This window comes from Leptopilina heterotoma, unplaced genomic scaffold, assembly GCF_015476425.1.
Source record: "Leptopilina heterotoma isolate Lh14 unplaced genomic scaffold, ASM1547642v1 Lhet_120, whole genome shotgun sequence".
NCBI classification, from domain to species: Eukaryota; Metazoa; Arthropoda; class Insecta; order Hymenoptera; family Figitidae; genus Leptopilina; species Leptopilina heterotoma.
The window spans coordinates 2,533,859-2,549,786 of record NW_025110838.1 but is presented as its reverse complement, the minus strand read 5'-3'; positions in this window follow the sequence as shown (position 1 = coordinate 2,549,786).

The window sequence follows — 15,928 nt, the reverse complement described above, 5'->3', positions numbered from 1 at the left end:
AATTTATGCGACTTGATACGGTAATTTCTATAAAATTATTTTCAACATTTTAATTCGAAATTATCTTCTATAATTTTTGATTAAAATTCTTTTCTAAATTAGTTATTTTTAATAATTTTTGAGAAAGTTCTTCGCGATTTTAATTATTCAAAGATTTACAATTTGGAGAGAAAATGCGACAAACAAAAAATTTGATATAAAAAATACTAAAATTTAAAAAAAATTATATGAAATTTAGGAAAATTATAATTATTAAAATTTAATTAATATTTAAATTTAAGTATTTTTAATATCAAAATTTCACTTTTTTGCATTTTCTCTCCAAATTGAAAAATACTTTTAACAAAATTTAATAATTATTTTCTCTCCGTGTAATTCAAATTATTTACGTTAGTTTATCTAATAGAATGCAGACCTTTAAAAATTCATAATTAACATTTAAATAATTAAAATATTTATTAATACCTAGTATTTTCTAGAAAATAAAAAATATCAATTTTCAAGAAATAAAATTGACAATCAAAAAATTTATTTATACAATTTAAAAAAGATTCGATTTTAAATTGTATTTAAATGTATAAATTGTACGAACAAATAAATTTTATAGCTGATTAAAATTTTTTTTCTTGAAAATTAATATTTGATGTTTCAGCAAATTTTATTAATATTAAAAGTTTTATTTTTTAAATGTTAATTGATTGTTTTCTAAAGTCTGTATTGCTTTAGATGAAAGTTCTTAATATTTTCTTAAATTTCAGTTTGAAAACTATTGAAATGAAATTATTTATAAAAACTTTAAGCGCAACTTTTCTAAAATTCAATTACTTTTGTAAATTTAAAAGTGAAGTTATTAGCTAAATACCAAAATACAGTTTTCTTATCAATTTTAAAAATTAAATATTTTTCCAGTACTTTTGATAAAATTCTCTTTCCCTGATTTCGCTAATCTGTGGCAACCCTGATTAAATAATAAATATATTAATATATACTATACAAATATATTATATTAATATATTTAGAAGAATTTTCTATTGAAAAATAAAAATATAATTTCCCAGTTAACATTTTGTTATTCGTTAATTTAAATTCAACAGAATTTTTTTTGAATAAAAATATTTGTTTCAAATCAATATCCATAATTTATTGATTACTCACGTGCACTCGCTGATTTTCCGGCGTCAAGGTAAATTTCATCGTTGGAACATTATATTCGACTTAATTTCGTTTAAAAGCTGATGAACATTGACTTAGTTAATTTTCAATAAGCTCCAGAATATTTTTAATATGACGATCAGGTTATCTTGTCACAGAATTTGGTCCTCAAAAAATTTAGAATGAGTGGGAACTTGAAGAGGAGTTTGTAATTATATTCCATCTTTGATTCACTTAATTTTCACTTTCTTCTTTTGTAATTATATTTCATCTTTGATTCACTTAATTCGCACTTTCTTTTTTTGACAAAATTTCCCAATACGTCTATAGTAATTTCATTCATAATCGGGTAAAATCCACGAATTTTTGAAACAATTTCTTCGGCTATCCTGAAAAATAAATATTGTTTTAAAAATCGAAAATTTGAGACATTGTGAAAAAGAGCACTCCACAAAAGTATTTTTGAAAAACTGCATATTTGTAGTTTTCAAATATCGCATAGTAATTTTATTCATAGTTGCAGAAATACAAAAAAAAATATAAATAATAAATTATATATTTTGGCAGCGCACAAAAAATCACTTCCGAACAGTATAATTGCTTTGAGTTAATTTTCCGTCAAATTTTAGTCACTCTTTGTGTAGAGGACTTTCAAAACTGAAAACCACTTCGCGGACAGACTTAGTTCCGGTATCATAATTCGCTCTTACGCCTAAGGTGAGATAGTTTATTGCAAGCTAAGTAATTCTAAGATTTCAAGTACAGACATTAAATTTCCGAACCTATTGCTACGAGATTTTTTGCTGACATCGCGTGAGAACGGAATTTGTATCAGCGATTCCATTACATTAAAATTTTACAGTCAACTGAAAATTGTAACAAAATAAAATTCTATGATTTATGAAAACAGTTTTCATAATGAAAAGTGAATAATTTATTTCTATTCTTCCTATATACGAACGGAATTTTTTATTACTTGTGAAAATTTCAACAAAATTTGTTTTTTTTCAGATTTTAGAATTTGAAATTGGCAAAAATCAATTGCAGGTTTGCCACAAAAAATTAATTTTGTTTTTCCCTGACTTTTCCCTGATTTCCAGACAAAATTTTGAATTTTTCCCTGACCCTAAAGAATATTCTGATTCACTCTAAAAATGATTATAGATAATTACAAAATGTTCTATTACATTTATTTACGAATTTCTTTAATTCCAAAATTATTCGAAAACGCATCAATGAAATTCCTCGAAAAATGTAATTAATTTCAAAATTTTTTTGCAAGAATTCAATTACATTTCACAAATAATGAAATTCTTCGCTGAAATTCAAATATTTTCAAAATCTACTATTTTAATAAAATTTCTCAAAAGAATTTAGTTATTTAATTTTTTTTAATTTTAGTTATTTAATATTATTTAGTTATTTAATTTTTATTTTTTTTTTATTTAGTTATTTTTTAATTTATTTAGTTATTTAAATAAAATGTAATAAAATTCGTTGAAAGAATTCAATTATTTTCTTAAATAATAAAAATCTTCACTGGATTTCAATTATTTAAAAGAAATGTAAAAAAATTCGTTACAAAAATTGAATTATTTTTATAAATATTAACAGTATTCTTCACAAGATTTCATTTATTAAAAAAAATGTAAAAGAAATTCGTTGTAAGAATACAATTATTTTCATAAATAATAAAATTCTTCACAGAATTTCAATTATTTAAAAGAAATGTAATAAAATTCGTTGCAAGAATTCAATTATTTTCATAAATAACAATATTCTTCATAGGATTTCAATTATTTAAAAAAATGCAATAAAAAATCGTTGCAAGAATTCATCTATTTTCCTAAATAATAAAATTCTTCACAGGATTTCAATTATTTTTATTAAAATTCTTCAAACGAAATTAATTATTTTTTATAATTTTTGCAAAAGTTTCTTGAGAATTTTCAAATCCATTTGTTTACAATTCAATAATATAACAAAATTTCTATTATTCGGAAATTCTTCAATTAAATTATTTAGAAAATAAAAAATTTTTAAAAAGTATGAAAAATTAACTTAAAAGTATGAAAAATTGAAATTTTCAAAGATTTTAATTTGAAACCTTTTCAAAATTCAATTATTTCTAAAAATTCATGTTATAATGCATTTAATATTCAATTATTATAAAAATTTTTAAATAATTGAATTTTTTCGACGACTTTTAATAAAATTTTCAAGAATAATTACATTTTTCGAGGAATTCAATTAAAATTGTATTAAAAATACTTGAAATTTGTGAAAATAATTGAATTACTGCGAAGAAATTTATAAAAAATTTGTAAACAATTGAATTCCTGTGAAAATTTTATTATTTATGGAAATAATTTAAAGTTTTCTTAGAATTCTATTAAAACTTTTTTTTAAATAATTGAATTCTGTTGAAAAATTTTATTAAATTAGTAAATATTGAAAATCATTGAATTGAGGAAAATTTTTTAAAATAATTGAAATTTTGCCAAGAACTTTATTAAAATTTTTTAAAATAATTGAATTTCGGAGAAGAATTTTATTATTTTTAAAAATAATTGTTATTTTATAGAGAATTTAAAAAAATTTTTGAACATAATTAAATTTCTGCGAAGAATTTTATTACTTTTAAAAATAATTGAATTTCTCCAAATATTTGTAACTTCTTCAAAATGCAATTTTTTTTTAGTGTTTATAACTAAAATTCTTCTTGAAATCTATTATTTTTTATAATTCATTAAAATATATAATCAAATATATATTAAAAAATTTAACTCGTTTCAGAAGAATTTGAATTATTAAAATTTTTCAAAAATCTAATTTCTTTAAAATGTCTTATTGAATTCAATTAAAAATTAAAACTTCATAAAATTTGAAATTAAAACCTTTTGAAGTTCAGATATTTATGAAAATTATAAACACAATTTTTTAAAAATTTTTATGAGAATTTTATTATGAAATCTAAAAATTTAATTTTTCCCCAGTACTATTAGTGAAAATCTCTGACATCTCCCTGATTTTCCTGACCAATCATACTTTCCCTAAATTATCTGATTTCCCTGACCTGTGGCAACCCTGCAATTGTCAATTATCAGTGTCAATTTAAAATTCGAAATTAGAAATTATGGAAAATAAAAGAAGAATAGAAAAAATACAGACTCTTGGAAAAGAAAATCATTTTTACAAATTTCGGGATTTGATTCATAAAAATATGTGAAATATTTGAATATTTGTGAAAGAAGAAAGATAAAATGAACTGTTTGTAAATGATATTCGAGTAAGAGCAACCACCCGCGTACTCTAGGGGGTTTCGACGAGCCAGTAGTTTTGCGGGGGTGGTTATAGGGTGAGAAAGTCGAGAAGGGCTGTAGACCCCTCGTCAGTCGCGTGACGCCAGTCGCATACGTTGGCCATATCGCGAATCTTCTTTCCGTCCGAAAACCCACGTGGTTTTTAAATCCGAAGCCTTCCTTTCATCCACCCTCTTTTCACAAAAATTAAAAACAAAAACCACAGTAACATTCGTCCATAATATCATATACTTATAATGATCAAAAGAAGTAAAGAGTCCAAAAATTCTCCAAAAATATAGAGTAAAAAGATTTTTCTATTCATAAATCATAAATTCCTGCCAAAATATTAAGTAAAAAAAGCTCTTGAAAAGAAAATTAAAAATAAGATACTTGAAATTTAAGCTCTGCATTAGTTCTGAAGGATTTCCTTCCACTTGAAACCACGTGCGCGGAAGTGACTTCCTCCCCACGTGGTTGCGGTGTAAGTAATAAAGTGCCGGTTAAGTTAAAAAGTTCTCAAAAAAAAAAAAATTATTTACGAATTTCTTGTGAATTTGGTAAAAAATATTTTTTACGGAATTTAACAAAAAAAAAGTGTTTGTGTCATTTAATTTTTTCATTGATGGAAAAAAAAATTGATGAAAAAAAAATTAGTGAACGATTTAAGAAACGAGAAGACTGTGATTTTCAAAGATGTCAACGTTAAAATCGAGCTCGTACGGATTTTGTATCCGATTTTAATGTACGTATACGAGCACATTATCGATATTACACACAGCTGTTTGCTCCATCGCGTGACTGCGGCAACGCTATCGAACGGAGACTCGAATTGGGGTCGTATTCGTCAAGAGGAAAACATGTTTCAAACTCACTTGTATATAATAACTTAAAGTGTTCTGCAGTTGATTACGTCTTGAGCTTTTGATTATTTATTCTTTGCATTTTTAGTAGGATAACTATAGCAGAATATAGTCCATAAAATCTCCATTAAAACCAATTCCGTCACATCTTCTTCTTTTCGCTGAAATTGAAAAATATTCACAATTATTATTTTGTTGTATATAGAAAAATTAAATAATTAAATAAAAAATAAACCAATTAAATTAAAAATTAAAAAGTAATTAAAGAAACTAAAATTAAAAAAGGGAAAAACTAAAATGTAAGAAAAAAAAATTGAGGAAAATATTAAGAAAAAAAAAATATTTTTCTAAAGTTTTGAACATATGAACGAAATTCTTTTTCTGTATAAATATTTCAAATATTACTACACACAAAGAAACTAAATCAGGGTTGCCACAAAAAATTAATTTTATTTTTCCCTGATTTACAGACAAAATTTTAACTTTTTCCCTGACCCTAAAGAATATTTTGATTCACTCCAAAAATTATTAGATACTAAAAAAAAAACATTCTATTACATTTACTTACGAATTTCTTTGATTGTAAAATTATTCGCAAAACATCAATAACTTTATTTTTCAATAAGTATTTAATTATTATATTTCCCTAAGAATTAAAATTCTTCATAACATTTAAATTCAAACATTTTTAAAATTCAACAACTTATAAGAATATTATTATAAAACATGAAGATATAAATCACTCCGAGTCTTCGACTCGGAGTACTTCATGTCTTCATGTTTTATAAAAATTTAGATTTCCATAAAATTTGTCAAACAAAAATTATAATAAAATTCGTTGCAAGAATTCAATTATTTTCATAAATAATAAAATTTTATTCTTCACAGAGTTTCAATTGTTTTTAATAAAATTTAAAAAAAAATTTCTCGAAAAATGAAATTTCAAAAATTTTCAAAAATTTTTACCAAGTTGAAGTCCACAACGTTGACCAACGAAAAAAAATTGTTTATTTAGTAAATTAATTAAAAATTACGTAGTAATATTGACATAAAGATATTTAGAATAAAATATTTATGTTTATATTTTGATAATAATTATTTTACAATTAAATATTAAATTAAAAATAATACTTGAATGCATTAAATAAATTTTTTTTGTTGATAAACGTTGTGGACTTCAACTACGTAAAATTTTTTGCAAGAATTAAATTACATTTACACAAATAATGAAATTATTCGCTGAAATTCAAAAATTTTTAAAATTTACTATTTTAATAAAAGTTTTCAAAAGAATTTAATTATTTAAATAAAATGCAATAAAACTCGTTGCAGGAATTCAATTATTTTTACAAGTAATAACATTTTTCACATGAATTCAATTATTTTAAGGAAAAATTGATAAAATTCGTTATAAGAATTCCATTATTTTCATAAATTATAACATTTTTCTGAGCATTTCAATTATTTTTAAATACAATTTAAAATAAAATCCTAGAAAAATGGAATTATTTTCTTAAATTTGGTGCAAGAATTCAATTACTTTCATAATAAATTAATAAAATTCTCCACAGGATTTAAATTATTTTTAATACAATAATTTTAAGTAAATTCTTCGAAAAATGTAATTATTTTCAAAAATTTTATTAAAATTCTTCGAAAGAATTAAATTATCAATTATTTTTAAAAATTCATGCTATAATGCTTTTAATCAATTTATTAATATTCATTTTTAAATCAATTTTTATTGCAAAATTCTACGAGAATTCAATTATTTAAATACGAAAATAAATAATTTACTGAATAAATGAATGTTTCTCTGAATTGAATTATCATAAAGAATTTTATCAACATAATTGAATTTTTCCGAGTAATTTTAATAAAATTTTCAAGAATTATTAAATTTTTCGATGAATTCGATTAAAATAATTGTATTAATTGAGATTCTATGATGAGTTTTATTATTCATGAAAATAATTGAATCTTTGTAAAAAATGTTATTATTTATGAAAATAACTGAATTAATGCGAAGAAATTTATAAAAAATTTGTAAATAATTGAATTCCTGTGAAATTTTTTTTATTTATGAAAATAATTTAATGTTTGCTTAGAATTTTATCAACATTTTTTTTTAAATAATTGAATTCTTTTGAAAAATTTTATTAAAATAGTAGATATTGAAAACCATTGAATAGAGGAAAATTTTTTGAAATTAATTGAAATTTGGAGGAGAATTTTATTATTTTTATAAAGATAATTGAATTTTGATGAGAATTTTTTTTAATTTTTGAACATAATAAATTGAATTTCTGCGAAGAATTTTATTACTTTTGAAAAGAATTGAATTTCTGCAATCATTTGCAACTTTTCAAAAATTCAATTTTTTCCAGTACTTTAATAAAAATCCCTGACTTTTCCCTGAATTCCCTGATTTCCCTGACCTATGGCAACCCTGTAAATAATAAAAGTTATACATTTACTTAGTTAAGAATCAATTTGTTCAATAAAAAAACACTTTTCGTAAAAAGAAATAAAAATAATAAAAATAATAAAAATAAAATAAAATAAATAATAAATAATAATAATAATAATAATAATAATAATAATAATAATAATAATAATAATAATAATAATAATAATAATAATAAATAAATAAATAATAAAAATTAAAAGAGGTAAAAAGAAGTCGTTGAACGTTTAAAATTTTAGGAACATCAAAAAATAAAAGAACAGATTAAAATATAAAAAAGAAACCAAAACTGAGAACTGAGGAATATATTAACTGACAAAAAAATAATTAAAAGTAATTAATCAGAACAAATTGAATTAAAAAAGAATTAAAAGCGAGTTAACGAAAAATAATTCTGTGAAATTGCATAGTATTGCATGATTAATCAAAACAAATTGAATTAAAAATGAATTAAAAGCGAGTTGATGAAAAATAATTCGATCAAGTTGCATAAGAACGTTAAAGGAGAACCTCAGGAGAATTTAGAGGATTCTCTTAAAGAATTCTGTCGGGAAAAATTTTCCACATAAGGGAACAGAGAATAGTTGTTTAAAAGAAATAATAAAAGAAAGCATGGTAAGAGAATTTGAGGAAATTGCAAAAAGGGAATCAGAAAGTTTTGAAGAGAATTATTGAGTCTCGTTCCTTTCTGGAAGGAGAATAAGTTAAAGGAAGAGGAGTTGGGATTTGTAAAAAAAAAAAAAAAGAAAAAAAAAGAGTTGTTAAGTAGACGGTCGTCGACCTTAAAATACGTCTTGCGCGTCGTAGTCCATGGTTCTATGCTATCCATTTGGACGATGGTAGAGAAACACGAAGGGTTCGGAGGTTTAGAGGGTTGGAGACGAAGAGGGGTGAGTTTAGGGGGGTTAGAGAGAGAGAGTGAGTAAGGGTGTTGGGGGCGAAGGGTGGACGACGTGCATCCCGTACAAGGGGCGGCGGGGATTTAACATCGACGCATCTCCATGGAAACCCGCTACTGTCGTGAAATACGTACACACTGTTCCTATATATATTACTTGAACCAGGAACCACGATTGCACAAGGAGACTATTTTCAAGGGCACTTCTTGTACTTTAAGGCAAATTCACCAACTGCGCTTATATTCGATCGATATTTTTTACTTAAAACCAATAGCGACTATACTTTGTCAATTGCGTGATATGCACTTGTGTTCCTTTATTTACACTAAAATAACGAAAATAAAACTAAATCAGAGTTGCCACAAAAATTTAATTTTGTTTTTCCCTGATTTCCAGACAAAATTTTTACTTTTTCCCTGACTCTAAAGAATATTCTGATTCACTCTAAAAATTATTATAGATACTCAAAAAATGTTCTATTATATTTATTTACGAATTTCTTTAATTCCAAAATTATTCGAAAACGCATCAATGAAATTCCTCGAAAAATGTAAATAATTTCGAAAATTTTTTGCAAGCATTCAATTACATTTCACAAATAATGAAATTCTTCGCTGAAAATCAAATATTTTGAAAATCTACTATTTTAAAAAAATATTTTAATAAAAGAATTCAATTTTTTAAAAAATAAAATTCGTTGCAAGAATTAAATTATTTTCATAAATAATAAAATTCTTCACAGGATTTCAATTATTTAAAAGAAATGTAATAAAATTCGTTGTAAGAATTCAATTATTTTCATAAATAACAAAAGTCTTCACAGGATTTCAATTATACTTTTAATACAGTTTTAAGTAAATTCTTCTAAAAATGTAATTATTTTCAAAAATGTTATTAAAATTTTTCAAACGAAAACAATTATCAATTATGTTTAATAATTTTTGCAAAAGTTCCTTGAGAATGTTCAAATTCATTTGTTTAAAACTCAGTTTTACGAAATTACGATTATTCGGAAACTAGACAAACTATCCGCGCGCAAGCGCGCGGGAATGTTGTATGGGGCTGCTTATTTTAAACAATTTAAAAAATTTTAAAGAAATAATTATTATAACCTAACAAAGAGATTTAACTAACTAAAATTCAAATAATTTCACTCAATGGTCTCAATTTAAATAGAATTTACATTACTAGACTTAAACTATGGCTAGAACAATTACAATTAGTATCTGGGTCATCTTTTGCATTGCTTATTTTTTGATTTTTTACCAAAGAGTCGAGACAATTTAATAAGTAAAGTATTTTCCCAAAGCACAAAAATAATGAAGCTAAATCCCATAAAAGAGAGGAAAAAATGTTGAATTTTAAGAAAAACGGAGTTTTGAAATTTTTCGAATTTTTGATAATTTTAGATTTTTTACCAATGATTCGAGACAATTTAATAAGTAAAGTATTTTCCAAAAGCACAAAAATAATAAAGCTAAATCCCATAAAAGAGAAGAAAAAATGTTGAATTTTAAGAAATTTGAATTTTTTCGAATTTTTGATAATTTTAGATTTTTTACCAAAGAGTCGAGACTATTAGATAAGTAAAGTATTTTCCAAAAGCACAAAAATAATGAAGCTAAATCCCGTAAAAGAGAAGAAAAAATGTTGAATTTTAAGAAAATCAAATTTTTGAATTTTTTCGAATTTTTGATAATTTTAGATTTTTTACCAAAGAGTCGAGACAATTTAATAAGTAAAGTATTTTCCAAAAGCACAAAAATAATGAAGCTAAATTCCGTAAAAGAGAAGAAAAAATGTTGCATTTTAAGAAAATCGGATTTTTGAATTTTTTCGAATTTTTGATAATTTTAGATTTTTTACCAAAGAGTCGAGACAATTTAATAAGTAAAGTATTTTCCAAAAGCACAAAAATAATGAAGCTAAAACCTGTAAAAGAGAAGAAAAAATGTTGAATTTTAAGAAAATCGGATTTTTGAATTTTTGATAATTTTCGATAATTTTAGATTTTTTACCAAAGAGTCGAGACAATTTAATAAGTAAAGTATTTTCCAAAAGCACAAAAATAATGAAGCTAAATCCCGTAAAAGAGAAGAAAAAATGTTGAATTTTAAGAAAATCAAATTTTTGAATTTTTTCGAATTTTTGATAATTTCAGATTTTTTACCAAAGAGTCGAGACAATTTAATAAGTAAAGTATTTTCCAAAAGCACAAAAATAATGAAGCTAAATTCCGTAAAAGAGAAGAAAAAATGTTGAATTTTAATAAAAACGGATTTTTGAAATTTTTCGAATTTTTGATAATTTTAGATTTTTTACCAAAGAGTCGAGACTATTAAATATATAAAGTATTTTCCAAAAGCACAAAAATAATGAAGCTAAATCCCATAAAAAAGAAGAAAAAATGTTGAATTTTAAGAAAATCAAATTTTTGAATTTTTTCGAATTTTTGATAATTTTAGATTTTTTACCAAAGAGTCGAGACAATTTAATAAGTAAAGTATTTTCCAAAAGCACAAAAATAATGAAGCTAAATCCCATAAAAAAGAAGAAAAAATGTTGAATTTTAATAAAAACGGATTTTTGAATTTTTTCGAATTTTTGATAATTTTAGATTTTTTACCAAAGAGTCGAGACAATTTAATAAGTAAAGTATTTTCCAAAAGCACAAAAATAATGAAGCTAAAACCTGTAAAAGAGAAGAAAAAATGTTGAATTTTAAGAAAATCGGATTTTTGAATTTTTGATAATTTTCGATAATTTTAGATTTTTTACCAAAGAGTCGAGACAATTTAATAAGTAAAGTATTTTCCAAAAGCACAAAAATAATGAAGCTAAATCCCGTAAAAGAGAAGAAAAAATGTTGAATTTTAAGAAAATCAAATTTTTGAATTTTTTCGAATTTTTGATAATTTTAGATTTTTTACCAAAGAGTCGAGACAATTTAATAAGTAAAGTATTTTCCAAAAGCACAAAAATAATGAAGCTAAATTCCGTAAAAGAGAAGAAAAAATGTTGAATTTTAATAAAAACGGATTTTTGAAATTTTTCGAATTTTTGATAATTTTAGATTTTTTACCAAAGAGTCGAGACTATTAAATATATAAAGTATTTTCCAAAAGCACAAAAATAATGAAGCTAAATCCCATAAAAAAGAAGAAAAAATGTTGAATTTTAAGAAAATCAAATTTTTGAATATTTCGAATTTTTGATAATTTTAGATTTTTTACCAAAGAGTCGAGACAATTTAATAAGTAAAGTATTTTCCAAAAGCACAAAAATAATGAAGCTAAATCCCATAAAAAAGAAGAAAAAATGTTGAATTTTAATAAAAACGGATTTTTGAATTTTTTCGAATTTTTGATAATTTTAGATTTTTTACCAAAGAGTCGAGACAATTTAATAAGTAAAGTATTTTCCAAAAGCACAAAAATAATGAAGCTAAAACCTGTAAAAGAGAAGAAAAAATGTTGAATTTTAAGAAAATCGGATTTTTGAATTTTTGATAATTTTCGATAATTTTAGATTTTTTACCAAAGAGTCGAGACAATTTAATAAGTAAAGTATTTTCCAAAAGCACAAAAATAATGAAGCTAAATTCCGTAAAAGAGAAGAAAAAATGTTGAATTTTAATAAAAACGGATTTTTGAAATTTTTCGAATTTTTGATAATTTTAGATTTTTTACCATAGAGTCGAGACAATTTAATAAGTAAAGTATTTTCCAAAAGCACAAAAATAATGAAGCTAAATTCCGTAAAAGAGAAGAAAAAATGTTGAATTTTAATAAAAACGGATTTTTGAAATTTTTCGAATTTTTGATAATTTTAGATTTTTTACCAAAGAGTCGAGACTATTAAATATATAAAGTATTTTCCAAAAGCACAAAAATAATGAAGCTAAATCCCATAAAAAAGAAGAAAAAATGTTGAATTTTAAGAAAATCAAATTTTTGAATTTTTTCGAATTTTTGATAATTTTAGATTTTTTACCAAAGAGTCGAGACAATTTAATAAGTAAAGTATTTTCCAAAAGCACAAAAATAATGGAGCTAAATCCCGTAAAAGAGAAGAAAAAATGTTGAATTTTAAGAAAAACGGATTTTTGAATTTTTTCGAATTTTTGATAATTTTAGATTTTTTACCAAAGAGTCGAGACAATTTAATAAGTAAAGTATTTTCCAAAAGCACAAAAATAATGAAGCTAAATCCCATAAAAGAGAAGAAAAAATGTTGAATTTTAAGAAAATCAAATTTTTGAATTTTTTCGAATTTTTGATAATTTTAGATTTTTTACCAAAGAGTCGAGACAATTTAATAAGTAAAGTATTTTCCAAAAGCACAAAAATAATGAAGCTAAATCCCGTAAAAGAGAAGAAAAAATGTTGAATTTTAAGAAAATCAAATTTTTGAATTTTTTCGAATTTTTGATAATTTTAGATTTTTTACCAAAGAGTCGAGACAATTTAATAAGTAAAGTATTTTCCAAAAGCACAAAAATAATGAAGCTAAATTCCGTAAAAGAGAAGAAAAAATGTTGAATTTTAATAAAAACGGATTTTTGAAATTTTTCGAATTTTTGATAATTTTAGATTTTTTACCAAAGAGTCGAGACTATTAAATATATAAAGTATTTTCCAAAAGCACAAAAATAATGAAGCTAAATCCCATAAAAAAGAAGAAAAAATGTTGAATTTTAAGAAAATCAAATTTTTGAATTTTTTCGAATTTTTGATAATTTTAGATTTTTTACCAAAGAGTCGAGACAATTTAATAAGTAAAGTATTTTCCAAAAGCACAAAAATAATGGAGCTAAATCCCGTAAAAGAGAAGAAAAAATGTTGAATTTTAAGAAAAACGGATTTTTGAATTTTTTCGAATTTTTGATAATTTTAGATTTGTTACCAAAGAGTCGAGACAATTTAATAAGTAAAGTATTTTCCAAAAGCACAAAAATAATGAAGCTAAATCCCATAAAAGAGAAGAAAAAATGTTGAATTTTAAGAAAATCAAATTTTTGAATTTTTTCGAATTTTTGATAATTTTAGATTTTTTACCAAAGAGTCGAGACAATTTAATAAGTAAAGTATTTTCCAAAAGCACAAAAATAATGAAGCTAAATCCCGTAAAAGAGAAGAAAAAATGTTGAATTTTAAGAAAAACGGATTTTTGAATTTTTTCGAATTTTTGATAATTTTAGATTTTTTACCAAAGAGTCGAGACAATTTAATAAGTAAAGTATTTTCCAAAAGCACAAAAATAATGAAGCTAAATCCCATAAAAGAGAAGAAAAAATGTTGAATTTTAAGAAAAACGGATTTTTGAAATTTTTCGAATTTTTGATAATTTTAGATTTTTTACCAAAGAGTCATGACTATTAAATATATAAAGTATTTTCCAAAAGCACAAAAATAATGAAGCTAAATCCCATAAAAAAGAAGAAAAAATGTTGAATTTTAAGAAAAACGGATTTTTGAAATTTTTCGAATTTTTGATAATTTTAGATTTTTTACCAAAGAGTCGAGACAATTTAATAAGTAAAGTATTTTCCACATTAAAAAGTTTGACATTAAAAAATATATAAAAAATGCCAATACTTAACCCACAAAATTAAATTTTCAAAACAAACAAATGAATGCAGATAATTTGCTGAAACTTACGATTATTATAATGTATGTATATGTATATATGTATATTTCTATTTTCTATCAAAACGTATAAAAAACAAAAGAATAACTATAACTAACTTCAAGTGTGGACAGAGATCCGGAAATCTGGAATCATGACGATTATTATATATAATTCTGCAATTAATTATACAGAAAATAAAAAATTTTAAAAAAAGTATGAAAAATTGAAATTTTTAAAGATTTTAATTTGAAATCTTTTCAAAATTCAATTATTTCTAAAAATTCATGCTATAATGCATTTAATATTCAATTATTATCAAAATTTTTAAATAATTGAATTTTTTCGACGACTTTTAATCAAATTTTCAAGAATAATTACATTTTTTGAGGAATTTGATTAAAATTGAATTAAAAATAATTGAAATTCTACGGTGCTTTATTATTCATGAAAATCTGGAATCTCTGTAAAAAATATTATCATTCATTGCCTTTAATTAAAAAATATCAATAATTGAGCCGCAAAAAATAATAATTTTTTAATTTTCAAATTTTGAGAATTTTCAAATCCATTTTTTTTCAATTTAATTTTATGAAATTTCGATTATTTGGAAATTCTTCAATTTGATTATATATAAGAAAATAAAAACTTCAAATAATTTTTAAAAAATTAATTCAACAGATTTGTTTGTTAAACGTATGGAAAATTCAAATTTTCAAAGATTTAACGTTATAAAGCTTTAAATATTCAATTACTATAAAAAATTTTAACCAAAATTCATTTTCAAATCAATTTTTATTATAGAAAATTCTACGAGAATTCAATTATGTAAATACAAGAAAATATAATTGATAGAATAATTGAATACTTTTGAAAATTGAACATACTTTATGAAGAATTGTATTAAAATTTTTGAAAATTGATTTCTTTCCAAGAATTTAAGTAAAATTTTTAAATATAATTTACATTTATCGAGCAATTGATTTAAAATTGCATAAAAAAAATTGAATTTCTCTGATGAAATTTATTATTTATGAAAATAATTAAATTCCTAAAATTATTTTAGACAAATTTAATTATAATTGTATTGAAAATAATTTAATTGGTATATAAAAGTTTATTAAGAAATTAAAAATAATTAAATTCTTTCTAAAAATGTAATTAAAATTGTATTGAATAAATAATTGAATTTTTGTGAGGAATTTTCTTATTTATCAAAATACTCGAATTGGTGCAAAGAATTTTATTAAAATTTTTGAAAATTATTGAATCATTTTAAAGAATTTTATGGAAATTTTTGAAAATTATTGAATTTTTTCGAAGAATTTTATTATTTATGAAAATAATTGAATTTCTGTGAAAAATTTTATTTTTTTTTGGAAAAGTAATTAAATTCTTGCGAAGAATCTAAAAAAAATTAAGAGATAATTAAATTCTTCAGAGGAATTCGATTAATATTGTATTAAAAATAATTGAAATTCTGCGATGATTTTTATTATTCATAAAAATAATTGAATTTCGATAAAGAATTTTATTATTTATGAAAATAATTGAATCCCCTTAAAAATAAAAAACTTTATTATTTATGAAAATAATTAAATGTTAGCGCAGAATTTT